Source organism: Lithobates pipiens, unplaced genomic scaffold, assembly GCF_037356315.1.
Source record: "Lithobates pipiens isolate NorthernLeopardFrog02 unplaced genomic scaffold, aLitPip1_a1.2 Scaffold_8, whole genome shotgun sequence".
Classification (NCBI taxonomy): Eukaryota; Metazoa; Chordata; class Amphibia; order Anura; family Ranidae; genus Lithobates; species Lithobates pipiens.
In genome coordinates this window covers 373,433,888-373,461,625 of record NW_027507903.1, presented here as the reverse complement: position 1 = coordinate 373,461,625, position 27,738 = coordinate 373,433,888, and the positions used below count along the sequence as shown (strand labels likewise).

At 43.8% G+C, this 27,738-nt stretch overlaps 1 protein-coding gene across 7 annotated transcripts in view; it reads right to left on the bottom strand.

Annotated features, from left to right (window-relative positions):
- The window catches only part of FBXW11 (F-box and WD repeat domain containing 11), a 445,866-nt gene that overhangs the window by 346,744 nt on the left and 71,384 nt on the right, over nucleotides 1–27,738 (bottom strand). The window contains exon 2 of one of the 7 annotated variants that reach the window (XM_077473615.1): nucleotides 1,105–1,254. The exons of 5 other annotated variants lie outside the window; for them this stretch is intronic. The gene's annotated coding sequence lies outside the window, so the exon portion shown is untranslated. The remainder of the gene's footprint in view (nucleotides 1–1,104; nucleotides 1,255–27,738) is intronic. One more of the 7 variants, XM_077473616.1, reaches the window with a different exon arrangement.

Here is a 27,738-nt window from a genome sequence, read left to right as displayed (position 1 = left end):
CAAGGGCCCTCATGGGGGGGCGCCTACGGAGAGCCCACTTAAGCCCTCCAAAAGCGGTCTCCCTCAGAGCTCCCACAACGATGTCCCCCTGGAAGGAGTGCTGCGTGGCCATGCAGACTAGCAGGCCACAGCCTAGTAGGTCGCAGCCTAAATGTTCGGCTGCCCACTGCAAGTGCACAGGTCCGCAGGGGGACTGGAACAGGTTAGAGCCGAGGCAAGAAAGCAGATGCTCTCACGGTCGTTAAGCCGCAAAATTTTTGGCTGCCTGCCGTGACCTACATTAGGGCCACCGCAGGGGGTGCGCATCTGCAGATGCCTGGTCACCCACTCAACCATCAAGCAGGTGCCAAGGTCTACCCTTCCATAGTGACAAACCTGGAGGGGAGGGGAGGACAGTATCCACAGCAGCACCTAAGCCAGAGGCCTGCGCTTAACCTGGGGGGGGGGGGGGGGATGTGGAGGAGAACCCCAGAGGAACTGACCACCCCAGGGAGTAGCCGCGCCCCACACCACCCCAGGGAAGGAGAGGGGGCACCTTATTTACCAATTTGAATGCGCGGGTAACTTCCAGACAGATCCTCCTTGCCAGCGTAGTGGGGGGGTGGCGCCATGAGGAACACTGCAACCTCACTAGACGATTAACTCGCAGAGCCAGCCCCCGTCCAGTGGGGCTATGTCGCGGCCAATCCAGTGGAGCTGCGGTCTGCACGTGCTCGCTGGTCAGACTGGGAAGACCAGCAGAGAACTAGGTCCTTACTCCTGATGACTAGGCAGGGAAAAAAAAAAAAAAAAACTGAAGACCTATAGCAGGGAGGGGGATGTATATCACCTAGGACTGGCCATAGGCGTAGCCAAGTCTTTTTTCTGCCTAGTGTCCTACTCCTGTAGGGAGAGGGACAACCCTATGGTTCTCAAAGGAGCGCTGTGTGTCTGTCAATGAATGAAAGAAAACTTTTTTGTTACTCATAATTGAGATCTTCCACATATGGTGGTAAAAGTACCCCACAATAAGAGCTGTAATAATGTGGAATAAACTCTCTCGAACTTTTGGCCAGCTCAGGTATTTTTTTTTCCTAAATGCACAAATTATAACAGGATACTTACATTTATAAGTAATACACCAGGTTATTGAGGTAGTTGATCCAGGGAGTAAATGATTGCCTTCTAGGGGGATCAGGAAGAAATTTTTCCCCAAGCTGGAACAAATTGGATCATGTGTTAATTGGAGTTTGTTTTGCCTTCATCTGGGATCAGCTGTGGATATAGGATAGTGCATATGGAGCTTTACTACTGTTTTTACCAGCGAACTATCCAAGGTATCCAAATATGAGTTTTTTGTTTTAAGGGTTTTAGGATATGTTTCAATACATTTTTCATTTTAACCCTTTCATGCTTAAGCCTATTTCTGACATTTGTTGCTTACAAGTTAAAATTACTTAGAAGCCCTAAATAAACACACACTTTTTTGTAGAGAATAAAAAAGGTGAACGTTGCATTATTTTATGTCACACTGTATTTGCGCAGTAGTCTTAAACTGAATTTGTTTGGGGGCAAAAAAAAAAAAAAAAAACAACACTTATGAATTAAAAAAAAAAAACATCCAAGTTAGCCCAATTTTTTTTGTATAACGTGAAAGATGATGTTACGCCAATCAAAAAGATAGCCAACATGTCATGCTTTGAAATTGCGCACTCGTGGAATGGCGACAAACTGATACCTAAAAATCTCACATAGCTGACATTTAAAATAAAAATATTAACGGTTACCAGGTTAGAGTTACAAAAGAGGTTTAGTGGTAGAAACATTGCTCACACTCTGGCGATCGTGGCAATACCTCACATGTGTGATTTGAACACTATTTACATACGCAGGCGTGACATACGTGTTTTCTCTTTGCTGCGCGAGCTCGCAGGGGCACTTTAAAATTACCATATTCAGACTCTGCATTTTTAAATTGCCGCCATTAGCAGCAGAGTACACCAAAAGTGATGACGTTTCCGTGTTTACACCTAGGAGACTGGAACAAAGTTGTCTCCAGCCTCACTCTAGCCGGTGGAAGTGCAAGATCGCGGCTCGGGTCTCCCAGTGGGACGAGAGGCCCAGATAGAGGGGAATCGTCCACTCCAGCTCCTCCGTGATAATAGCCGATGCAGCGGTGTGGTCCATACACACGATCCGAATATCGTACAAAAACGGTAGTCCGAGGAAGGATTGTACGATTTTCAGATCGTGTGTAAACTACTTTTTTTTGCCGATCACAACCGTTCATCCGATCTTATTCGATCAGGCATGCACGATCATTTTCCTCGTAGGATTCCAGATCGTACGATATTCGGTTAATCAGTATAGTTGTCCGAAAATTCAATAAAAATACATTACAACACACGACATCACTTTCAATTTTTTTCTCTGTTGTACGAGAATTTTCGTGACTTACTTTAGCTATTCAATTTCTACTTGTGACTACTAAGCAGAAACAGTCGTATGATCGGTCGTACGATATAGGGATCATGTGTACGGGCCAGTAGGCAACAGTGATGCAGCTGTAGGCATCACCCCAGTATAACCCTTTAAAGCAGAAGCCACATATGTGCATACTGTCAGCACCAAGGGGTTAATCCTTGAGAACTTAGCTGTTTTTATTTTTGTATCAGTATGGCCGCTTACTGGTAATTATAAAGACAAGCAAATGAATAGAAGGACCCTGGGATGTAGCATCTTGAAGTTGATATATTTTTGCTTGCTCGCCGACTTTTTCCTGTCAAAGAACATACATTATAATTGGTTCTGGTTATACCACATGCTTGTATTAAAAAGTATCCTGTCCACTTTGTATTGCTTACTGTGTGTGAAAAACCTGGTATTCCTGCCAGGACATGTCTTTCTATTTCAAACTGACCACCCTAGGCATGAAAGCACATCTCAGCATGGTCATTTTTCTTGCTGTGCTAGGAGAACATCCATTTACTGGGAGGATCAGTGTCCTGCTTTTTCTCCACCCCAGATGTCTAAGCGCCTTAAGCAGCGGAGAACAGAGTATGTACCGTATTTATCGCCGTTTAAACACACACTTTTTTCCCCTTAAAATCAGGGAAAAGTTGTGGATGCATGTTATACGCCAAATCCCCGCTGATTGTGAGCCTCTAGTCCGCTTTCGGACGCTCTGGCAGTCACGCGAGAGCGGGCAAAAGCCACAGAGCTACACAGGACATCTGGCTCTCTATCTCAATGGAGCCATTTTTAAACAGCAAGGCTGCAAATGACACTGACAAGGCTGCATTCATGGACATTTAAATGCAAGTTTTTTTCCTTAAACTTCCCTCCTAAACTTGGGGTGTGTGCTATACGCCAATAAATGCGAGAGATGTAGATATATACATACACACACACACACTTTTTTTAAATATACACCCATTTTTAACCTGAATGGGTTATTTTAGAATGTAAGGGTTTACATATACTCCATCTTAAAAGTAGAACTTCCATGCAAGTGAAAGTTGGCCCCGCCACTTTCCCAGGCCCATAACCTGGGACATATCCTAGATGCCAGGAGCCTGAGGGACCTTTCACAGGGTGCAGCACAGCTTGGGCAGTGGGAAGCCGGTTGTGAAGCCACAAGGAGTCATAGCGGGCTTCCTACAGTTAACATGCCAATGCCAGGGGACTGAAGGCAGCTGAAGCATCAACTTGGGCGAGGACAGAGCTGGATCCCCTAAACAGGCGAGTGTCCAGTTATTAAAAGTTAGCAGCTACAGTTTTTGTAGCTGGTGACTATTTCTTGGAACCTGGAAGAACCACTTAATGCAATACTAATATTGTTTCAAATGCTTCATAAAGATAGTCCATATTAAATTGGCGCTATGGGCAAATTATATACCTCTCTCAGATTATGGTCAGACTAGAGTCTACACTGTAGCAAAGGACCTCAAAATCAAACTTTTTGGGGGCTAGATGGTACAAAGAATGTGGCCAAATAATTTTGGTTATGAAAAAAAATCATTGGTCTGTATAAATTACATTTTCCCTCTTATAAGATAGGATCTGTATTAATACGACTGAGCCTATGCCATTTTAAATCAAAATTAAAAATGACCCAAAAGAGTGCATGCACAGCCGGCGGAGATTTGCCTCTGAGCTGCTCCACAGACCCCTGGCAGACAGTTATATTTAGCAGCCCCACACCTCACCCCCCGATCCTCCGGGGTTAAGGACCAGGAAATCATCGGATGCCAATACCAGTCACGTGGAAAGCACCAAGGCGGCTCCCGCTATTCTTCCTGGGCTTCAAGCAGGGATTCCAAGATGATGACCAGCTGCAGAAGGTCCCTAGTCATGGCAGCTTCAAGACAAGCCCCTCTCTGACTTCCCCAGCCACAGATGAGCACACAAACACATGCTGCTCACCTCCTAGCCCTGCACAGTCTTCCTCACAGGCTGTAGCCCTATCACCTAGCCAAGACTACCATATCTCCTCTGTTTTAGACACAGATGGCAAACATTTTATGCAGACAGCCCAGCAGCCAAGAGCTAGATCAGGACAGCACTACTGATTTCCCTATCACATCAGCTCAGCCACAATATTCGAGAGACCCAATACTTTTAGCCCGCTTTGCGAATCTGCTACAAAAGGAATTGGTTAAAGCTACCAACAAATTAGCCTTGGACATACAACAGGATTTCCAAGAGCTGGGAAACAGGCTGGAAAGCAGTGAATCAAAAAGTAGATGATACGGTTCTCATACTCCAAAATCTACGATCTTGAAAATCATGCCAGGCACTCTAACTTTCGTATCAGGGGCATTCAAGAAGATGTGAAAGATATCATTTGTATCACTTATTCACTAATGTAAGCTGCAATACCTGACATTGATGACATTCATATGGAAATAGATTGCATCCATAGGGCTCTGGTCCCTCCAAAGCCCGCCGCCACCACCCCCCCCTAGGGATTTTATCGTAAAACCACACTTTTTACAGATCAAAGAAGCAGTGATGCATCATGCTAGAGAAATCCCAGATCTGGAAATAGATGGTCTCAAGATTAATGTTTGTTGATATCTCCCAGGCCACTATCCTTTGTTGGGGGAAAGGAACTAGAACCTTACCTTTGATCTGACTGAATTGCAAGATATCACTCATCAGCTATCCAAAATTTCCATCAATACCACTCTTAAAGAGGCAAACTATAAAACGCTTGTATGTTGGTACCAAGATGCATCCTTCTACTTTGCCAAATTGCTTCCGACAACTTGGACAGTTGGGGACATTGCGCCATATTTGGTGGCAATGCGCCCTCGTAACTAAGTTTTGGATTAGGATTTTCAATTTAATCTACTCCGTAAAGGGGTAAACATTCGCAGATCTCCAGAAGCCACTCTCTTTCACAAACTACCTGACAAAACACCCCAAAAAAAATCTGTAAAATTGATTATATATTGACGGTGAGAAGCACAATCATCTAATTCCTCTTGACCAGGTTAAAAGTAAAACTCAATTGGATTAGGATTAATGATAAACTCGCCCATATACTCAATGTAATGTAATAACTTACGTATGCGTTTGCTTCTACATGCGAGCACATGGGAATAGAGGAGCTTTAAAAAATATTTTTTTTATTGTTCATTTGACTTTTAGTTTGACATTTTTTTCCCCAAAAATAAATGTATTGATCACTTTTATTCCTATTACAAGGAACGTAAATTTCCCTTGTAATAGGAATATGGCATGACAGGTCCTCTTTACAGTGAGATATGGGGTCAGTAAGACTCCATATCTCACCTCTAGACTGGGAAGCCTGAAATAAAAATAAATAAAAAAAACGATTCTGGCTTTGAGCGTATTGGCGAGTCGGTAGAAGCACCGAAGGGTGGCAGGAGGGGAGGGCACATCCCCTCTCGCCTCCAGTAAGAACGATCAAGCAGAACAGCCGCTATGATCTTTCTTATGGTGTAGGAAATCGCCGGCTGAAAAAGCTGATATCTGAATGATGCCTGTAGCTATAGGCATCATTGAGGTTTCCCCGCACAAAGTCAAGGATGTCATATGGCCGGCAGGCGGGAAGTGGTTAAAATGAATTTTTTAAACACAAAGTTGTCCATTTATACAATATTTCTAACACATAGCATGTACATACCAAAATAGATTCTCCTACTCCTGAGTACGGCGATACCACATGTGTGAGACTTACACAGCCTGGCCACATACAGAGGCAGAGTACAACCGAGCATGGCTGAGTATATCACAGAGTATTGCAGGGTATCACAGAGTAGGGCCGAGTATGGCTGGGTATTGCAGAGTATCACCGGCTACAGCTGGGTATTACAGGGTATCACAGAGTATGGCAATTTATGGCAGGGCATCGCAGAGTATATGCAGGGCATCGCTGGGTATTACAGGGTATTGCACAGTATTGAGAGGGAACTGAGGGTTAATTGTCAATGAGCAGCACTGTGGGCACTGCACATCCAGCCCACAGCACTGCTGACACGATCTCTCCCCTCTCACTGTGCCGATCGGTTTGTTTGACGGAGCGATCACGTGGTAAACTGCCGTGATGAGCAGCCATTTCCCGTGATGCACCGGGTCCTGTGGAACCGTGGGTCACAGATGCTCTTGAGTGCGTGCCCCAGGGGGCGTGCGAGAGCGGAATTCTGGAAGGACATCATATGACGGCCTCTCAGAGTTAAGAAACCGCCCTGTAGCCATCATTCAGCTATGGGCCAGTTGTTTAAAAAAAAAAAAAAAAAACATGTCCTATAAAGGCAGCCACAGTTCAAATCTCAGCTGGTTTAGCAGCGGCCAAGATTTGAACCATGTATGGGCAGGCCGACTTTACCAAACTTCATCAAATAGATCAACAAAGCGGAACTTGAATAATTTTTTTATCTTTCCATCTATTAAATCTTCTGCCCTTGTTGTTTTAACTTAGTAAAACTTTTTTCTGCCAGTAAATAGCTTATACAACCCAATTCCTGTGTCTGGAAAAATGGCTACACGTTTAACATTATGCACAGCTCTCTCTCATTCTTGTGAGCGTTTGCCAGCAAAGGAAGGGTAAAGAGTCTTAAGAGGGCCAATCAGAGCTGCAGAACTGGAGGTGTAAATCTGTGCGCAAGTGTAAATCCAGGAATTGAACAGGCTGCTGCTTCGGCTGTCCACAGTTAACATGGATGCAGTCAGACTCAGTGGAGGGAGATTGCTGCAGCATATTTGGCAAGTTTGGAATCACAGTATATATAAAATATGCAAAGTGGTTGGAGGGAAGCTTCAGAATGGTAAAGATGTTTTTATCACAAATTATGTGGGCAGACTGAAGTTTCTCTTTAAGTACAACCAGTCAGCTTTTACATGCAATTATTGCTATCAGCTATTATAGTTGCTACCGTGTTTCCCCGAAAGTAAGACAGTGTCTTACTTTCTTTTTATCCCCAAAAGCCCCACTATGTCTTACTTTCGGGGTATGTCTTATATTGGAAAAAAATTGTCGAATTTTTTGTTTTAACCGTAAAATTAACATTTATTAACAACCTGAACAGTATTGTATTCACCACAAAACAGTTTTATAAAAGGAAGTGCCAAGAATGTCTTGTTACAACATTGCATAACATGTAAAACAATGAAAAATGGTAAGAACGAACAGTGGAATACTGGAAGATAAAACAGATTTATGTGTGATACAGTACCACCTGCTGTATTTAATCCAGTGTGACACCTGCTGATACCCACTGGGTTACATACAGCAAATGATACCCCAGTATGCCAGTGTGTATGTTTTACTGATGTATGATTAATACTGTGTGCATTACCGTATTTTAAGCAGGAGGCGGCAGTGACAAGTGCAGGGGACGGCGCGGTGACGTATGGAGAGGGGGACGGCTCAGGCGTGGGCAGGAGGCGGCGCTCATTAAGATCAGAGGGAAATGGCAGACGCGGCGACGTATGGAGAGGGGGACGGTGCGGACGTGGGCAGGAGGCGGCGCGCAGCTAGATGAGAGGGAGGCGGCAATACCCCCGTGTTTCCCCGAAAGACATATGTCTTACTTTCGGGGTACGGCTTATATTAGCCGACCCCTCTGAAACTTCCGATACGTCTTACAATCGGGGGTGTCTTACTATCGGGGAAACACGGTAGTAGAAATCATTGTGTTTTCCTGGTGGGGACAACTCACCCTGCACCCCACCCCCTGCTGGGAAAACCCAATGGCTCCACGGGAGAGATTTCCCCCAAACATTGACTGTGTTGATGGGGGACTTGAGAAATTTTCTTTCCTGCAACCAATCGCTCTGTCTATGGCTGGCTTAAGAGCATGGATGTACAGACCCAGGGTTGCATGGCCATATCACGTACTATCACCTGTTGCTCAACCATCGTGATGTTCTAATGCCAAGCTCTTCAGGTTCCAGCCAACCTGACACATTCTCTGCCAATGAATACGAAATGTTCCGATTTGTTGATCAAAGTAACGATATAGAACCAAAAGGGCTCACTACCCAAAAAAATGGTTTCAAATAAACCTCTTCAATACCATTATATCAAATGTATCATATTATATTATATATATTATATTGAATAAGTGAACCCTTACACGCTATAAGCAAGGCTAACCCACCAATGAAAAAAAAAAAAAAAAAAAAAATACATACATACACATACAGTGGATATAAAAAGTCTACACACCCCTGTTAAAATGCCAGGTTTCTGTTATGTAAAACAAAGATAAATAATTTCAGAACTCCACCTTAAAGCGGAGGTCCACCCTAAAGTGGACCTTCCGCTCATTGGAACCCTCCCCCCCTCCGGCGCCACAATTGGCACCTTTCAAGGGGGGGGGGGTGCAGATACCTGTACAGTACAGGTATCTGCACCCACTTCCGGGATAGCTCTCTGCGGAAAGGGGCGTAGATTACGCCCCTTTCCGCAAGTGCCCGCCCCTTTCCGCAAGTGCCCCGCTGCCTGCTGGGAAACACACAGATCCCAGAGGCAGCGGGGACCGTCCTTATTGCGCAGCGCGACTCGCGCATGCGCAGTAGGGAAACGGGAAATGAAGGGCGAAAGGCTCCATTTCCTGATTCCCATACCCAAGATAGTGGCGGCAGGACCCGAGAGACTATCTAGAGATCGGCTTCGGGTGGCGACATCGCGGGCGTGCTGGACAGGTAAGTGTCACTATTTTATAAGTCAGCCGCTGCAGTATTTGTAGCTGCTGGCTTTTTAAAAAAAAACAAAAAAAAAAAAACGCGGACTCCCGCTTTAAGAACAGAGCCTCTGAGATTTGGTGTTTACAAGTTAACAGGTTTTTTGCTAGAAAATTACTTAGAACCCCCAAAAATATTATACAATATAGAGATATAGAGATATATATATATATATATATATATATAATTTTTTTTCTCCTAACTCTAAAGAATAAAATGGCAGTCATTGCAATACTTTGTCACACCATATTAGTGCTGTGGGCTTTCAAGCCCACTTTTTTTGGGGAAAAAAAAAATACACTTTTCTGAATTAGAAAATAAGACAACAGTAAAGTTAAGCCTATTTTATTTTATTTTTTATATTGTGAAAAATAATAATGTTACACCGAGAAAATTGATACCAAACATGTCACACTTCGAAATTGTGACAAACTTTTACCGTTAAAAATCTCCATAGGCGACGTTTAAAAAATTCTACAGATTGCACGTTTTGAGTTACAGAGGTCTAGGGCTAGAATTATTGCTCTTGCTATAACGATCGTGGCGATCACCGTTGAACATCGTTTTCATATGTGGGCGTTACTCATTTATGCGTTCGTTTCTGCATAGCATACGAGCGTGGCGGGACAGGTCATGTTTAAAAATTATCCTCTTCTTATTTTACCTTTTATTTTTACACTGTTCTTTAAAAAAATATATATATATATATATATATATATATATATATATATATATATATATATATATATATATATATATATATACATATATATATATATATATATACATACATGCATACATACATGGGGTCAAAAAGACCTCAGTTCTCATATTCACACTAAAATGCAATAAATAAAAAATTAAATGTCATTTTGAAAAAAAAAATGTCCCTTTAAGAGCTATGGGCGGAAGTGACATTTTGACGTCGCTTCTGCCCTGCAATGATATGGAGACGGATTCTTCCCCTCACTCCTATCCATGCCTAACAGGGAGTAGAACCCAATAGTCTTACCGGAGCAGCTACCAATGCCTCCGGTAAGCAGCGGAGGGCACCCGGAGCGTGGCGGGGGGGTGGGGTCCCCGTTGCCGATGAAAATGAACTTGTGGCGAATCGGCCGCAGAGACCACTTATATCTGAAAGCGGGCCGCCTGCTTAAGAAGATGCTGGGATTATGGCAGCTAACTGCTGCCATAACAACTATATTCCTCTTCAAAGTAGCGTCGTAAAACGGCGGTGAGCGGCACACAAGTTAAGGGTCCTTTCACATGGGCTTATCCGTGTACAGACTCCGCTTTGCTCAGCAGGTATCGATCTGCTGATTGCCACTGACCAGGTGGATGACAGGTCCGTCTCCGCTCACTGTGAAGAGATGGACCTGTCAAAGCCCTGCTGTCCTTCATGAAGATCAGATGAACACAGACCACCAGTCTGTTTTCAATTCGGGGTGTCCAAACTTTTTTCAAAAAGAGGGCCAGATTTGATGAAGTGAGCATGCACAAGGGCCGACCATTGAACCATTAAAAGTGTGTCCGTCCGAGCACCAATACACTGCCCAGCAAGAATTCTTTTGCCTTTGTCGCGTTCGTTCCTGACACACAGACGAATGCTCTGCACTTTAGGGGTACAGTTAATTGTTAATGGTACCCCACACACTGGAAAACATGGGGTGCTCTTGGTGCAGTGCAATAAAAAAAAAAAAATAAAGCTCGGGGACTTCTTTCCCTGCATTTTTGTGGGTAGGGAAGCCCATTGAAATGAATGGGCTGACCTACACGCAGCCACACAGATGTGATCCAAGGGCTTGTTCACACGTCAGGTTGCAGGGGCAGTAAAACCCCATGGTTAAGCTGTTTTTACCACCCCCAACTTCTCCCCCTTTAGCTGCAGAGGGAGCAGCTGGAAGTGTACACATGCTGTGGCTGCAGCTGGAGGTATAAGCAGGGGGAATAGGCCTGCACTTCAACTGCCCCGTAACTGTGTGGATTGCACGGTTGCGGTATAGTGATGCTGCATTTACGGGCTTAAAACAGGTGATGAGGAGGGAACATAATGCCTCATTATCTTTCCAGCTTCCTCGTTCAGCTGGGTACTGCACTATAGGGGGAAGCAGAGAGCACAACGCACTCCCCTGCATTTTACTTTCACTTTTGAGGCTGACAAAGCTTCTCACAGTGCCAATGTACAGCTCGGCAGGGGATGAGCTCATCTGACAGCCCTGATAGCCAGGCAGGCCATTCAAAACCAGACCGCGGGCCGCGTTTGGCCCACGGGCCGGACTTTTTGACATGCCTGCTCTAGACGGATGGAACATAGGGTTTCCATCCTTCTGGATTTCATGGAAAGGATTGTATCAGATATCTGCGGATGTCAGTGGAAACTTCTCCGCTGACATATGCCACTCCACAGGGGTGAATGGAGCATCCAACCAGGTCCGCATGAAAATCGGACAGGCGGACCTGATCGGAAAGCCCATGTAAAAAGGGGCCTTAATGTGGCCTATAAACTAAACAACTCAATTGAAAAACAAACTGAAATCTTTTGGGGGGGGGGGGGGGGGGGTTGAAGTAAAATGAACTCTTATAACTGGGGATATAGCCGTGTTTAGAATTAAGCAGTCACATTCCATCTCATGTTAACCACTTATGGACCGCCACTTAACCACGTTATATATCAGCACTTTTAAGAGGAATATTGGTGTTCCAGCTGCCATAACCCCGGTATGCTCTTCTTCAGTGGGCAGTCCTCTTTCAGATAAAAGTGGTCTCTGCAGCGGATTCACCATGAGATCACTTTTAAATCGGGGGAGGGATTGGGCCCCCCTCCTGACACACTCCGAGGGTCTCAGCCAGTGGCGGCTAAGATGGGTGTTCTCTCCTGCTTGGCTGACTGCCGAGGGAAGACGGCACCAACTCAGCTCCATAGCATTGACTGGCGAAAAGGACGTCAAACGTCACTTCCAGAAAATGCGGCGTCCAGCCTCGCAGACTAGGCCGAAGCTGCAGCCTCGCCTAAACTCCTGACCGCAGCACCTCAGGACTGGCGCCCCGGACCATTTTGCAGGCCAAAGACAAGAGCACTTTTTGCAATTCGGCACTGCGTCGTATTAACTGGCAATTGCGCGGTTGTGCGACGTGGCTCCCAAACAAAATTAACATCTTTTTTCCCCCCACAGAGATTTCTTTTGGTGGTATTTGATCACCCCTGTAGTTATTTTTTGCGCTATAAACAAAACAAACCGACAATTTTGGAAAAAAACTTTTATATTTTGCTATAATAAAAATATCCCCAAAAAATATATTTAAAAAAACTTTTTCCTCAAATTTTTCCCAAAAATATGCACTTGTCACACAGTATTTACAGAAAGTATTGCAACGACAGCCATATAATTCTCTAGGGTGTTAGAAAAAAAATGTATACAATGTTTGGGGGTTCCAAGTAATTTTGTAGCAAAACATTTTTTTTTAAACTTGTTTAACTTGTAAACAGAGTCTGAAAAATAGACCCGGTCTTTAACCACTTTCAGACCCGACCATTTTTCTGGCTTATGACCAGATCACTTTTTGCGATTCGGCACTGCGTTGCTTTAACTGACAATTGGGCAGTCATGCGACGTGGCTCCCAAACAAAAACTTCCTTTTTTCCCCACAAATAGAGCTTTCTTTTGGTGGTATTTGATCACCCCTGCGGTTTTTATTTTTTGCGCTATAAACAAAAATAGAGCGACAATTTTGAAAAAAAAAATGCTGAATTTTTTACTTTTTGTTATAATATCCCCCAAAAAACATTTTTTCCCCTCAGTTTAGGCCGATACGTATTGTTCAAAAAAAAAAAAAAAAAAAATCGCAATAAGCGATTGGTTTGTGCAAAAGTTATACCGTTTACAAAATAGGGGATAGTTTTATGGCATTTTTATTAATTTTTTTTTTTTTTTTTACTTGTAATGGCAGCGATCAGCGTTTTTTATTCTGACTGCGACATTGTGGCGGACACATCGGAACATTTTACACATTTTTGAGACCATTGTCATTTATACATCAATGCTATACAAATGCATTGATTCCTGTGTAAATGACACTGGCACTGAAAGGGTTAACCAGGGGGTGACAGTGTAGAGCAGGGGTGTCCAAACTACGGCCCTCCAGTTGTTCAGGAACTACAATCCCCATCATGCCTAGTCATGTCTTTGAATGTCAGAGTTTTACAATGCCTCATGGGATGTGTAGTTCTGCAACAGCTGGAGGGCCGTAGTTTGGACACCCCTGGTGTAGAGGTTAAGCGTTCCTAGAGGCGTGTTACTAACTGTGGGGGGCTGGGCTTTGTGTTAGTGAACACTGATCTCTCTGCACCAATCACATGGAGCAGAGATCCGCGTCGGCGGCGTGCACGCGATGGCAGGGCAGCATTTAAAAATGAATGTACCTGTACGCCAATATGCCTGTCCGTGCCATTCTGCCGATGTACATCGATGTGCGCTGGTCGGGAACTGGTTAAGATGTTAAATAGGCGCCAGTACATGTGTATGATAGAAAAGTTGCTCTACTGTTGAATCTAAAAAAGCAAGAGCGACAGAGGAGGTGCTAAGCCCGCTGGGACATGGAGAGGAGTGCGGTGAGCACAGCGCAGCAGAGATAGGCGCAGGAAAGCTGCACAGGATGCCGTTTGGAGTACCATACACCTCTTCCAGCTGGTGACTGACTTCCTATAGTGGCATGTCAGCCTGTCGGTGTTATTATTCATCGTTTACAGCTCCAGATGTGGTCATCGAGGTATACCATCGTTGTTCCCTATTAAAGACCTGCTGGATCGGATGGTCTGAATGCCTGTCTGACTCATCGCTATACGGCGTGCGTCCATCTTCTGTGATAAGAGTATCCAATCTTCCTATTATCCATGCACATTTCTGAATGGCATATGGAAAAACCCGTTCATCCTTGTTTATCATCATTTGAAGGAGGCATCACTCCTATGTTTCCTTTAACTAGGACTATACAGCACTTTTAAAAGAAAGGAACTTTGTCTCACATTTGTTTGTTTATAACGGCCTGTCCGGTTTTTTTCATTTTATATTGGTTTACACCATAGAAACATTTTTTAGTTTTTTTGCACAATGTCACTTTTTGTAGATTTGCACGATGCTGGTTTGCAGCAACAAGCAGTTATTAGTCTAACACCCATCCTTGTGGGTTGTTCTAAGATTTAACTTCGCAACAAGCGCAGCATTTTATAAATATTTTTTAGGAGTCAGTACATACTTACCATCATTTAACGTGCCTCTGATTAACCCCAAATAAAGTTCAGCTATTCTAGTAGGTCTTTTGACATTTTCTTAGTCTTATCCTACAGAAAAGGCCACGGTCCGCAGAAAGCATCAGAGGGATCTCATTGTTAAAAGGCAAGCCAGGAGACGGGTACAAAAGAATTTCCAGGGCATTAGATATACCATGGAACACAGTGAAGACAATCATCATCAAGTGGACAAAATATGGCACAACATTACCAAGAACTGGACGTCCCTTCAAAATTTAGGAAGTAATGATAAAAGAAACTAGTCAGGGAGTCCTACAGCAACATTAAAGGAGCTGCAAGAAAATCTGGCAAGTACTGGATGTGTGCTACATGTGACAACAATCTCCCGTGTTCTTCATATGTCTGATCTAAGGCGTAGAGTGGGAAGATTAAGGCCATTTCTTAAGAAAAACATCCAAGCCCAGCTAAATTTTGTAAAAACACATCTGAACTCACCCAAAAGCATATGGGAAAATGTGTTATGGTCTGATGAAATTATCTTTGAACTTTTTGGCCATAATTCGTAAAGATATGTTTGGCACAAAAACACTGCACATCAGCAAAAGAACACCATACCCACAGTGAAGCACGGTGGTGGCAGCATCACGCTTTGGGGTGTTTTTTCGTCAGCTTGAACAGGGGCCTTAGTCAAGGTAGAGGGAATTATGAACAGTTGCAAATACCAGTCAATATTGTCAGAAAGCCTTCAGGCTTCTGCAAGAAAGCTGAACACGAAGAGGAACACAATCTTTCAGCATGACGACCCAAAGCATAAATCCAAAAAAACAAAGCAATGGCTTCACCGAAAGAAGATTAACCCTTTCATGACTAAGCCCATTTTTGGCATTTGGTGTTTACAAGTTAAAATCCATATTTTTTGTTAGAAAATTACTTGGAACCCCCAAACATTATATTACTATAATATATATATATATATATATATATATATATATATATATATATATATATATATATATATATTTTTAGCAGAGACTCTAGAGAATAAAACTGATTGTTGCAATATTTTATGTCACACGGTATTTGCGCAGTGGTGTTTTAAACCCAACTTTTTGGGAAAAGGGACACTTTCATTTATTTAAAAAAAACGAAAAACAGTAAAATTAGCCCAATTTTTTTGCATAATGTGAAAGATAATATTAAGCCGAGTAAGGGCCGGTTCACACTGCGGGCGATGCAAGGCGACACGACTCGCCTCGCCGCTATCTTACAAGTCGCCCCCGTTCTGTACAATGGAACCGTTCTGAGAGGAGCGACTCGAGTCGCTCCGACTCAGAAAAAAGGTTCCTGTACTACTTTCGGGCGACCTCGGGGCGACTTGCATTGACTTCTATACAGAAGTCATCTGCAAGTTGCCGCTGAGGTCGCGGCAGGTCGCGGCGAGGCAAGTCGGTGTCGCCTCGCATCGCCTGCAGTGTGAACCGGCCCTAAATAGATACCAAACACGTCACACTTTATAATTGCACGCACTTGTGGAATGACGACAAAATACGGTACCTAAAAATTTCAATAGGCGACGTTTTAATTTTTTTTTACGGTTACCAGGTTAGCGTTAGAGAGGAGGGCTAGTGCTAGAATTATTGCTCTTGCTCTGACGATCATGGCAATACCACTTGAACACCGTTTACATATGCAGGTGCGACTTCCGTATGTGTTTTCTTTGCTTCGCAAGCTCGCGGGGACGCCGGGCGCTTTAAAAAAAAAAAAAAGTTTATTTTAAAATGAATGGTTAAAAAATAAAAAAATTGATCACTTATTGCTGTCACCAGGAATGTAAACATCCCTTGTGACAGTAATAGGTGGTGACAGGTACTCTATGGAGGGATCGGGGGGTCTAAAAGACCCCCAATCCTCCCTTTACACTTCAAAGTATTCAGATCGCCGAAAACTGCGATTCTGAATACTGTATATTTTTTAAAACCGGCGCCATTGGCAGCTGAGTAAACGGGAAGTGACGTCATGACGACGCTTCCGTGTTTACTATTAGAAGGCTGGAACGAAGCCGATTACAGCTTTGTTCCAGTTCCTCCACAGCACCCGGAGAAATCAGACGGTAACAGCGGCAGGAAGGGGCGGCGTCACCTCCCGCTCCTCCGGCATAACAGCCGAGCAGCTTTTAGCTGCTTCGGTTGTTATGGCTGGATAGCCAATCGCCCCCGCTGTAAAAAACGGTACCGGGATGATGTCTGCAGGGGCGGGCATCATCCCAGTATACCCCCCGGAAGCCGAGTAGAAACATCTGCCTACACTCGGCGGGAAGGGGTTAAAGTTTGGGAATGGCACAGCCAGAGCCCAGATCTGAATCTGATTGAAAAGCTGTGGAGGGTCTGAAGAGAGCTGTGCGCAGGAGATGCCCTTGCAATCTGACAGATTTGGATTGTTTTTGCAAGGAAGAGTGGGAAAATATTCCTAAATCAAGGTGTGCCATGCTGACAGACTCATAACCAAGACGACTGAGTGCTGTAATAAAATTAAAAGGTGTTTCAACAAAATTATTTTAATTGTGTGCATACTTAAGCCACCATATTAATTTTAGTTTTTACTTCCATCCACCTAAAAGATTTCAGTTGTTTGTTTAACTGAGCTGAACAGTTTATAGGTCACATTAAAAGGTGGAAAAGAAATTGTTTATCATAGTCTTTTTCCATCACAGAAACCTGACATTTTAACAAGGTTGCATAGACTATTTATAAAATATATATATTATCAGGGGTTGACAAATTTGCTTGGAATCTAGGAGCCAGCTAAAAAAGTTAGGAGCCAGGTCCTGGACCTGTCCCTGGCCTGACATGGAGACGAGTGAGGGGAAGATAGCCCCCAGCCCCCCACCTGTCTCCAAGTCATTGCCCATAGCTCTTAGAGGGACATTTTTTTTTTTTTTTTTTTTTTTCAAATGACGAATTTTTTTTAAATTGCATTTTAGTGTAAATGAGATGTGAGGTCTCTCTGACCCCAGATCTCATATATAAGAGGACCTGTCATGCTTTTTTCTATTACAAGGGATTTTTACATTCCTTGTAATAGGAATAAAAGTGACACTTTTTTTTTTAAAGAACAGTGAAAAAAATGAAAATAAAAAAAGTTAAAATATCTTGAATGTGTCTGCAGTGGACAAGAGCACCGGCAAGGAAAACAAGATCACAATTACCAACGACAAAGGTCGTCTGAGCAAAGAGGACATCGAGCGCATGGTGCAGGAAGCCGAGAAGTACAAGGCTGAAGATGAGAAGCAGAGGGACAAGGTTTCTTCCAAAAACTCATTGGAGTCCTATGCGTTCAACATGAAGGCAACTGTTGAGGATGAGAAGCTCCAGGGCAAGATCAGCGATGAAGACAAACAGAAGATACTGGACAAGTGCAACGAGGTCATCGCTTGGCTGGACAAAAAACAGACTGCTGAAAAAGATGAGTTTGAACACCAACAGAAGGAGCTGGAGAAAGTATGCAACCCCATCATTACCAAGCTGTACCAGAGCGCAGGTGGCATGCCAGGAGGAATGCCCGCAGGCTTCCCAGGTGCAGGCGGAGCTCCAAGTGGTGGCGGTGGCTCATCCGGACCTACCATTGAAGAGGTTGATTAAAATCTCAACTGGAACTGTATTACATCTTAAACTCCTAGGACACAAATTTGTATTGATGGCTGTTGCAAGTTTAAATTTCCCAAGCAAGCTGCTGTAAAGTTTTATTATGGGGGCATTAATACTTGAATCCACTCCATCTGCCTGAAATAAAGGAACACCATTGCACTTTACTTGTACTGTAACAAATGTTGGTCCAAGAAAATAAACTTATTTAATTGGCAAAAAAAAAAAGTTAAAATAAGAAAAAAATTATGATTTTAAACGCGCCCTGTCCCGCCAAGCTTGCGTGCAGAAGCGAGCGCATATATGAAAGCGGTATTCAAACCACACATGGGAGGTATCGCTGCGATCGGTAGAGTAAGAACAATAATTCTAGCCCTAGACCTCCTCTGTAAATTTTAAAGGGTAAAAGATTGTCGCCATTCCATGAGCGGGCGCAATTTTGAAGCATGACATGTTGGCTATCGATTTACTTGGCGTAACATTATCTTTTACAATATAAAAAAAATTGGGCTAACTTCACTGTTGTCTTAAATTAATTATTTTTCCCCCAAAAAAGTGCGCTTGTAAGTCCGCTGTGCAAATACGGTGTGACAGACAGTATTGCAACGACCACCATTTGACTCTCTACGGTGTTGGAATAAAAAATATATATAATGTTTAGGGGTTCTAAGTAAAGGGAAGGAGATAGGCTGGCAGACAGGGGAAGCTCCATTAGCATTGCTGGTTGTAATTCCAACGGCCACCACAAGAGGGCGTCAGATTCCAGAAGGAATCATAGGATCGCAGAAGGCCTCAAAGCCGGGGGCTCAATTACCGGCCGCGGGCTGCGCGGCCCGACGCAATCACGCCGGGGGGGTCCACGGAGACAGGATACCCCCAGCTGTGCTGCGCCAGGTCGCTAATTCTAGTCGCAAATGCGACCTGGCGCCCGGGTTTGATCGAGCCCTGAATATATATCTATATCCACATATACACACATATATATACACACACATATACAGGGCTTGACAAATTTGCTTGGAATCTAGGAGCCAGCTTAAAAAGTTAGGAGCCAGGTCGGTAACGGCGATCCGGACCTGTCCCTGGCCTGACATGGAGATGAGTGTGGGGAGGATAGCGGCAGCATTTTTTTTTTTTTAATTCCATTTTAGTGTAAATATGAGGTCTCTCTGACCCCCGATCTCATATTTAAGAGGACCTGTCATGCTTTTTCTATTACAAGGGATTTTTACATAACTTGTAATAAGAATAAAAGTGACAATTTTTTTTTTTTAAAAGAACAGTGAAAAAAATAATAAAGTTAAAATAAGGAAAAAATAAATATTTTTAAACGCGCCCTGTCCCGCTCGCATATGAAAGCGGTGTTCAAACCACACATAGGAGGTATCGCCGTGATCGGTAGAGCGAGAGCAATAATTCTAGCCCTAGACCTCCTCTAACTCAAAACATGCAACCTGTAGAATTTTTTTAAACATCGCCTATGGAGATTTTAATGGGTAAAAGTTTGTCGCCATTCCATGAGTGGGTGCAATTTTGAAGCGTGATATGTTGGGCATCAATTTACTGGGGTGACAGACAGTATTGCAACAACCACCATTTTATTCTCTAGGGTGTTAAAATAAAAAATACATATAATGTTTAGGGGGTTCTAAATAAAGGGAAGTAGATAGGCAGGTAATAAAAAAACAGGCAGAGGAAGCTCCATTAGCATTGCTGGTTGTCATACCAACGGCCACCACAAGAGGGCGCCAGATTCCAGAAGGAATCATGGGACCGCAGAAGGCCTCAAAACCGCGGCCTCAATTACCGGCCGCCAGCGGAACAGCCCAACGCGATCACACTGGGGGGGGGTCCACGAAGACAGGATATCCCCAGCTGTGCTGCCCCAGGTCGCTATTTCTAGTCGCAAATGCGACCTGGCGCCCGGGTTTTGTCGAGCCCTGCATACACACTATATATATATATATATATACATATATATATATATATATATATATATATATATATATATATATATATATATATATATATATATATATATATATATATATATATATATATATATATATATATATATACATATACATATACATATACACACACACACACACACACATATACACACACACACACACACACACCACTCCTATATTAGAAAACCCTTAAAATAGATACAACTTAATTTATACAGCGCTGATATCTCACAGTTCCTGCAACCATGTAATACATCGGCAAATTGCTCCAAAAAAAGAAGTCAAATATGACCAAAAAAAAATCCAATATTTGTGCATTGAAATCTATAACCATATTCAAGTGCTTGTGAATAAAAGTAAATATGCACAAATTCCACAGTACTCGTGTAAAAACAGTATAAACAAAAATAAGAAAAAATAAATAAAAAAAAAAATAAAAAAAAGCCTCATTAAAGTGGTTGTAAACGCTCCCCTACAACTTTGTCCCATGTGAATCAGTATAAAAAACCCTAACACTGCTTGTAGATAGCTCCTTACTTGCTTAGTATTGTTGTAAACCTTTTGTTCTTTAGAATGATGTCACTGAGCATGCCCAGATCTCCCCCGATTTACAGCACACTGTCTTATCAGGACTTCCTACAGCCCAGCACTTAAAGAGGAGGGCCGTTTATACAAAAAAAAAAAAGTCAGCAGCTGCAAACACTGCAGCTGCTGACTTAATCAACACACTCACCTGTCCAGGGTGCCCGCGATGTCGGCCGCCCGAGGCCGACCCGTCCCTCGGCTCTCGGGTCCCGGTGCTGCCATTCCTTGTAAGGGAAACAGGCAGTGGAGCCTTACGGCTTCACTGCCCGTTTCCTACTGCGCATGCGCGAGTCCTGCAGCTACTGCGCATGCGCGAGTCCCGCAGCGCTTTCTGAATGGGACGCGCTGTGTTCTGGAACACACAGTTCCCAGAACACAGCGCGACTCATTACCCAGAAGACGCCGCGACGAAGACAGAAGACAGAAGATCTCCGCGGAGGAGGAAGAGGAAGATTAGGAGAAAGTGCCTAGCAACAGGCATTTCTGGTAAGTAAAAAAAAAAATAATTTTTCTTCATTTTTTTTTTATATTTTTTTTCATTTTTAATATTTTTTTTGTTTTCAGGGTGGCCCTCCACTTTAACTCCCAGCAGGCTGCTAATCACTCAGAGCTTCCTTCTACACACCATGTGACCTCACATACAGTGTAAAACCAGGGAATGGGATAGCAGTACTGCAGTCTTATCAGCTGAAACTGAGTAGCCCAGGATCTTCATCGATCACATTATGCAAAAAAATTTGGCTAACTTTACTGTTATTTTTTTTAAGCATGAAATATTTTTTTCTGAAAAAAAAACACGTTAAAAAAATTGCTGCGCAAATACCGTGCGAGATAAAAAGTTGCAACAACCGCCATTGTATTCTCTAGGGTCTTTGCTATTAAAAAAAAAAAAAAAAAAAAAACACATATATAATGTTTGGGGGTTCTATGTAATTTTCTAGCAAAAAAAAAAAAAAATGATAAAATGTCAGAATTGGCCTGGATGCGAAGTGGTTAAAGGGATTGTAAAGTTAAATTAATTTTTTTAAATAATGTCATACTTACCTCCACTGTGCAGCTCGTTTTGCACAGAGTGGCCCCGAACCTGCTCTTCTGATGTCCCTCGGCAGCTGTCTCTGCTTCCTCCCGCAGGTACTTCTCACGTTCATGCGAGCTCCCTCGCATGGTGAGAAGCATCTGCGGGCGCGCTCCCGTGATACAACCGGCGGCTATAGCCGCTCGCTGTATCACACGGCCACTTCAGTGGATGTGATTGACAGCAGCGCGAGCCAATGGCTGCGCTGCTTTCCATCCATCCACTCCATCCAATCAGCAGCCAGGCTGAGTGGTGAAGAAGAACGGCGGGGGCGAGCGCTCGATTTTCGAGGGGTGATGCAAGTAAAACGGGGGGGTGGGGGCTCGGGGCGCAGGCACTGTCAGATGTTTTTTCACCTTAATGCATAGAATGCATTAAGGTGAAAAAACATTTACCTTAACAGCCCCTTTAAGCTGAAGCTTGAACAATCACTTTGACAAATCCATTTGGAAAATAGCGGATCATGAAGCTGCTTGTCCACATCTTGGACCCTCTGGCAGTACAAACAAAACCTGTGTTTTGCGAACCTGAGAGGTCGCCCTTAAATAAACTGATCGCTCTTACTACAGCAAGAGAATGTAGTGCTTTCTCTTCCCCAGATTAAGGCTCTGGGGAAAAATAAGCCACCATTTCCCCTAAAAATCTCCTGCACAGCCAAATGAAGGAATTTTCCTTTGTTCTGATAAGTTGAATTAATCCTACAATAAAACGAATTCTCGTCTGGCGTAAGAATACCTTCTTCTGTATGGTATCTATAACCAGCCCCCGAGTACTATAAGCTCCTTGGTTTTAAGGAGAATCTTCCCAAGTTGAGAGTCCAACCTAGAGATTTCAGATATTTACGGCTGAGATCAGACTCTAGTTTTAGACCTGAGATTGAATGATCTATTAAAAGTAGATCTAATAGGCTAGGTCCTAGCTACGCCTTGAGCCCTTAACCTGGCTAAAGGAGGTGCCAGAATCTTTCAGAACACTCGTGGTGCTGTGGCTAAGCTGAATGGCAGGGCCACAACTAGAAAAAAAAAAAATTATATTTCAAACCACATAAATTTTTGTTAAGCGGGAAACTTTTGCACGTGGAGATATGCAACTCCCGTCCTTACAGGATGGACACAGCCGATCGAATTATAAAAGAATCGGATGTTCAAGTGCCAATTCCGATCTTCAAGATCTAGAATGGGTCTTGCCTCTTTGTTTAGTTCTGGAATCTTAAAAAGTTTGAGCCAAAACCCCCTGTTCCACTAAGGGAACCTCTGATATCACCGACTGGGATAACTGCTGACCCAGAGTCAGAAAGAGACACTTTTTTTCTCTCTTTTCTGGATCCTTAGGAACATGGGAGGAGATGGAAACTCTTGCATAAAGACTGCCGCATCAGCAGCCCAAGGACCCCACAGGCAGTACCCAACAGGGACCTGAACCCCGCACCCTCAGCTCAAAGCAGACTTAGCCAGCCGGGCTCCTGGAACTCTAGTCGTAACCTAGAGAATTTTGCAGAAATCCCTCTGCTCTTGACATTGTTCCTGCCAGATTTTGAGAAATCGCAGGACCTTTCCCCTCACCCAAACGAGTGGGGGTGCTCCTTCATGAGAAGGCTTTAGCATTCTGCTTTATGGGCTTTCTGCCCTCAAGATCCTGGTGCTGCCCTTGGGGACTCTCCCCTGAACCTGACGATTGAGGCCGTCGAGACTGACTAAAGGCAGATGACCTAGGCATAAGAGGCAGCACGATTAAAGGAGAAATGTTTGAACCTCCTTTTACTGGTAAAGAGAGCTTTACCGTTTTGGATGTACTTCTCCACTCTAAATAGCCATACCCCAGGAAGGGAAACAAACTGGCTAAGGGCTTTCACATGGTGCTTCGGCTGATGAATATTTCAGCCGCTGAACTCTGCGAGAATGCACTAGTCCAAGTATAAGCCTTAAGGCTTAAACGATAGAGTCTTTCATCTGTGAGGCACAGTGCGTCCGATACACCAGCCCATTGCCAGGCCTGCTGATCAGGCAGAATTTCAGGTATCTCAATCAAATGTTCCTTAACTCTTAGAAGCTATGCATGAATAGGGAAAAACATCCCCATGTAGGGGAGATTCAAATGAACCTCATCAGAGGTAGATACTTTAAGAGCCTGTGCTGCAGCCAACAAAGGTTAAGACCCCTTTCACACTGGGGCGTTTTAGCGTTAAAAAAAAAGCGGATGATGGCGGCCACTGTGCTCATTTGGAAATTCAATGCTGCAGAAATTTTTCTGTACCCTTCTCCAGATCTGTGCCTCGATACAATCCTGTCTTGGACTTTAGGACTTGGTTTGTGCACCAACATGCACCGTTAACTGTGGGATCTTATATATCCAAGTGTGCCTTCGCAAATCATGCGCAATCAACTGAATTTACCACAGGTGGACTCCAATCAAGTTGTAGAAAAAACTCAAGGCTGATCAGTGGAAGCAGGATGCACCTGAGATAAATTGTGTGTGTCATGGCAAAGGCTGTATATACTTTGCAAATGTATTAAACTAAAAAAAAAAAAAAAAAAAAAAAAAAAATCACATTTACATAAAAGATTTCCAACAAACTTCTTTCACATTGTCATTCTGGGATACGGTTTAGAATTTTGAGGAAAATAATGAATTTAACCCATTTTGCCTTAACCTTCTTGGGCATGGAGTTCACAAGAGCTTCACAGGTTGCCACTGGAGTTCTTCCATTCCTCCATGTTGACATCACGGATCTGGTGAATGTTAGAGACCTTGCGCCCCTCAACCTTCCATTTGAGGATGCACCACAGATGCTAAATAGGGTTTTAGGTCTGGAGACATGCTTAGCCAGTCCATCACCTTTACCCTCAGCTTCTTACGCAAGGCAGTGGTCATCTTGGAGGTGCGTTTGGGGTCATACTGTTGGAATACTGTCTTGCGACCTAGTCTCCGAAGAGAGGGAATCATGATCTGCTTCAGCAAGTCACAGTACACGTTGGTATTTATGGTTCCCTCAGTGATCTGTAGCTCCCCAGTGCCGGCAGTACTGATGTAACCTCAGACCATGACACTCCCACCACCATGCTCGACTGTAGGCAAGACACACTTGTCTTTGTACTCTTCACCTGGTTGCCACCACTCACGCTTGGCACAATCCAGAACACCAAATAAGTTTATCTTGGTTTCATCAGACCACAGGTCAAGCACTGCTTTCTCTTCAAACTGCTTGTAGGCTTTCTTGTGCATCATCTTTAGAAGAAGCTTCCTGCTGGGATGACAGCCATCCAGACCAATTTGATGCAGTGTGAGGAATATGCTCTGAGCTTTGACAGGCTGGACCCCCCACCTCTTCAACCTCTGCAGCAATGCTGGCAGCACTCATACGTCTATTTCCCCAAGGACAAAGTATGGATATGACACTGAGCACGTGCTCTCAACTTCTTTGGTCGACCATGGCGAGGCCTGTTCTGAGGGGAACCTGTTCTGTTAAACTGCTGTATAGTCTTGCCCACCATGCTGCAGCTCAGTTTCAGGGACTTGGCAATCTTCATATAGCCTAGCCCAGTGATGGCGAACCTTGGCACCCCAGATGTTTTGGAACTACATTTCCCATGATGCTCAACTACACTGCAGAGTGCATAAGCATCATGGGAAATGTAGTTCCAAAACATCTGGAGTGTCAAGGTTCGCCATCACTGGCCTAGCCCATCTTTATATAGAGTAGAGGTCGACCGATATATCGGCCGATATTTGCCGTTTTTTAAATAATCGGCATCGGCCGATTGTGCTGATAAAAAGCCGATTCTACAGCAGGACTTTGAAATGACTTCTGTAAGAAGTCAGTGTGAGTTGCCTGAGTCGTCATAGCAACACTTTCCTCCTCTCTGGGCAGACTGCCAAGAAAAGAACTAAATGATACAATGTTTACACTTCTGAATGAATGAAGTCATCTCTGTGTGTAGAAGTTCTCAGTTTAACCATTTAAAGACTAAATCTTTTCTGACACTTGTTGCTTACAAGTAAAAATCCTGTATTTTCTGCCAGAAAATCACTTAGACCCCCCAAAAATTATATATATTTTTTTAGCAGAGATCCTAGGGAATAAAATAGCGGTTGTTGCAATATTTTGTCACATGGCATTTGCACAGAGGTCTTTCAAATGCATTTTTTTGGGAAAAAAATACAACATTTAAAAAATAAAAATAAAATAAAAACAGTAAAGTTAGCCCTTTTTTTTTTTTGTCCAAAAGTTTTGACTACCCGTTTTTATTTAATATATAGTTTTTTTTTTTTGTTTTTTTTTAATCTAGATCATACATACAAGTAAACTGATTGGAGGTTTGTTTTGTTTAATAAATGTTTAAAGCGGGAGTCCGCCGGGACTCCGCGTTTTTTTTTTTTTTTAAAAGCCAGCAGCTACAAATACTGCAGCTGCTGACTTTTAAAATAGTGACACTTACCTGTCCAGCGCGCCCGCGATGTCGGCACCCGAAGCCGATCTCTAGATCGACACTCGAGTGCTGCCGCCGCCATCTTGGGTATGGGAATCAGGAAATGGAGCCTTTCGGCTTCATTTCCCGGTTCCCTACTGCGCATGCGCGAGCCGCGCTGCGCAATGAGGACGGTCCCCGCAGCCTCTGGGATCTGTGTGTTTCCCAGCAGGCAGCGGGGCACTTGCGGAAGGGGGCGGGCACTTGCGGAAAGGGGCGTAATGTACGCCCCTTTCCGCAGAGAGCTAGCCCGGAAGTGGGTGCAGTTACCTGGATTATCCAGGTAACTGCACCCCCCCTCCCCCTGAAAGGTGCCAATTGTGGCGCCGGAGGGGGGAGGAATCCGATGAGCAGAAGGTCCATTTTAGGGTGGACCTCCGCTTTAAGTGTAAGAAATTTTCTGTATCACTTATGAAGGCTGCTTTCACACTGGAGCGGGCAGACGTTGATGGTAAAACGCAAGTTTTAGCGGCTCTTTACCATCATTTTAGCGGTGCTATTTGGCTGCTAATGGGGCACATATAACCCAGCTAGCGGCCAAGGAAGAGGTTAAATGCGCCCATGAAGCACCGCTGCCAAATCGCATTGCATGCACTTCGGCAGTGGTGCCCATTCATATCAATGGGCAGGAGTGGTGGAGGAGCGGTATACACCACTCCAAACGTGCTGCTTGCAGGACTTTTTTTTTTAAGATCCTGCCAGCGCATCGCCTCAGTGTGAAAGCACTCTGTCTTTCACACAGACTGCAGGGGAGCCATTTTGCAGGCACTTTACAGGCGCTATTTTTAGCCCAAAAGCATCTTAAAAAACGCCCCAGTGGGAAAGGTCTGTTAGATCAAGGGGGATTAAAAATAAATAAAATAAAATCGGCCTAACATATCGGCCCAAAAAAATCGGCATCATATATCGGCTATCGGCCGCCATGATTTCTAAATATCGGCATCGGCCAGAGAAAAACCCATATCGGTCGACCTCTAATATAGAGCAACAATTCTTTTTTTCAAATCCTCAGAGTTCTTTGCCATTAGGTGCCATAAAGGATATTAGTTATGAGGAAAGGTTGCACGCACTGAACTTATTCTCTCTGGAGAAGAGACACTTGAGAGGGGATATAGTTTCAATTCATAAATACCATACTGGTGACCCCACAATAGGGAGAAAACTTTTTCGCGTTAGGGAGTTTAACAAAAACATGTGGCCACTCATTAAAAGTAGAAGAAAAGAAGAAGTTTAACCTTAAAGAGGAAGTAAACCATTACAAACCACTTTGGCCTAGGTCCAAGAAATATCTCCTAAACCTATATGGTTTAGGAGATATTTGCCCGAAAACGGGCACCGCTGTCTACGGCGCATGCGCCGTAGACAGCGGCGCGCAGGCGCACTAAACGCAAGAATGGAGCTGCCGCATTTGTCGACTCCCGTGCGCATGCACGGGAGTGACGTAATCGCGGCTTTGCCGAATGACAGCGGCGGAGCTGCGAGACGCCACTCCCGTGCGCATGCGCGGGAGTGACGTCATCGCGGCTTCGCCGCTGTCATTCGGCGGAGCTGCGAG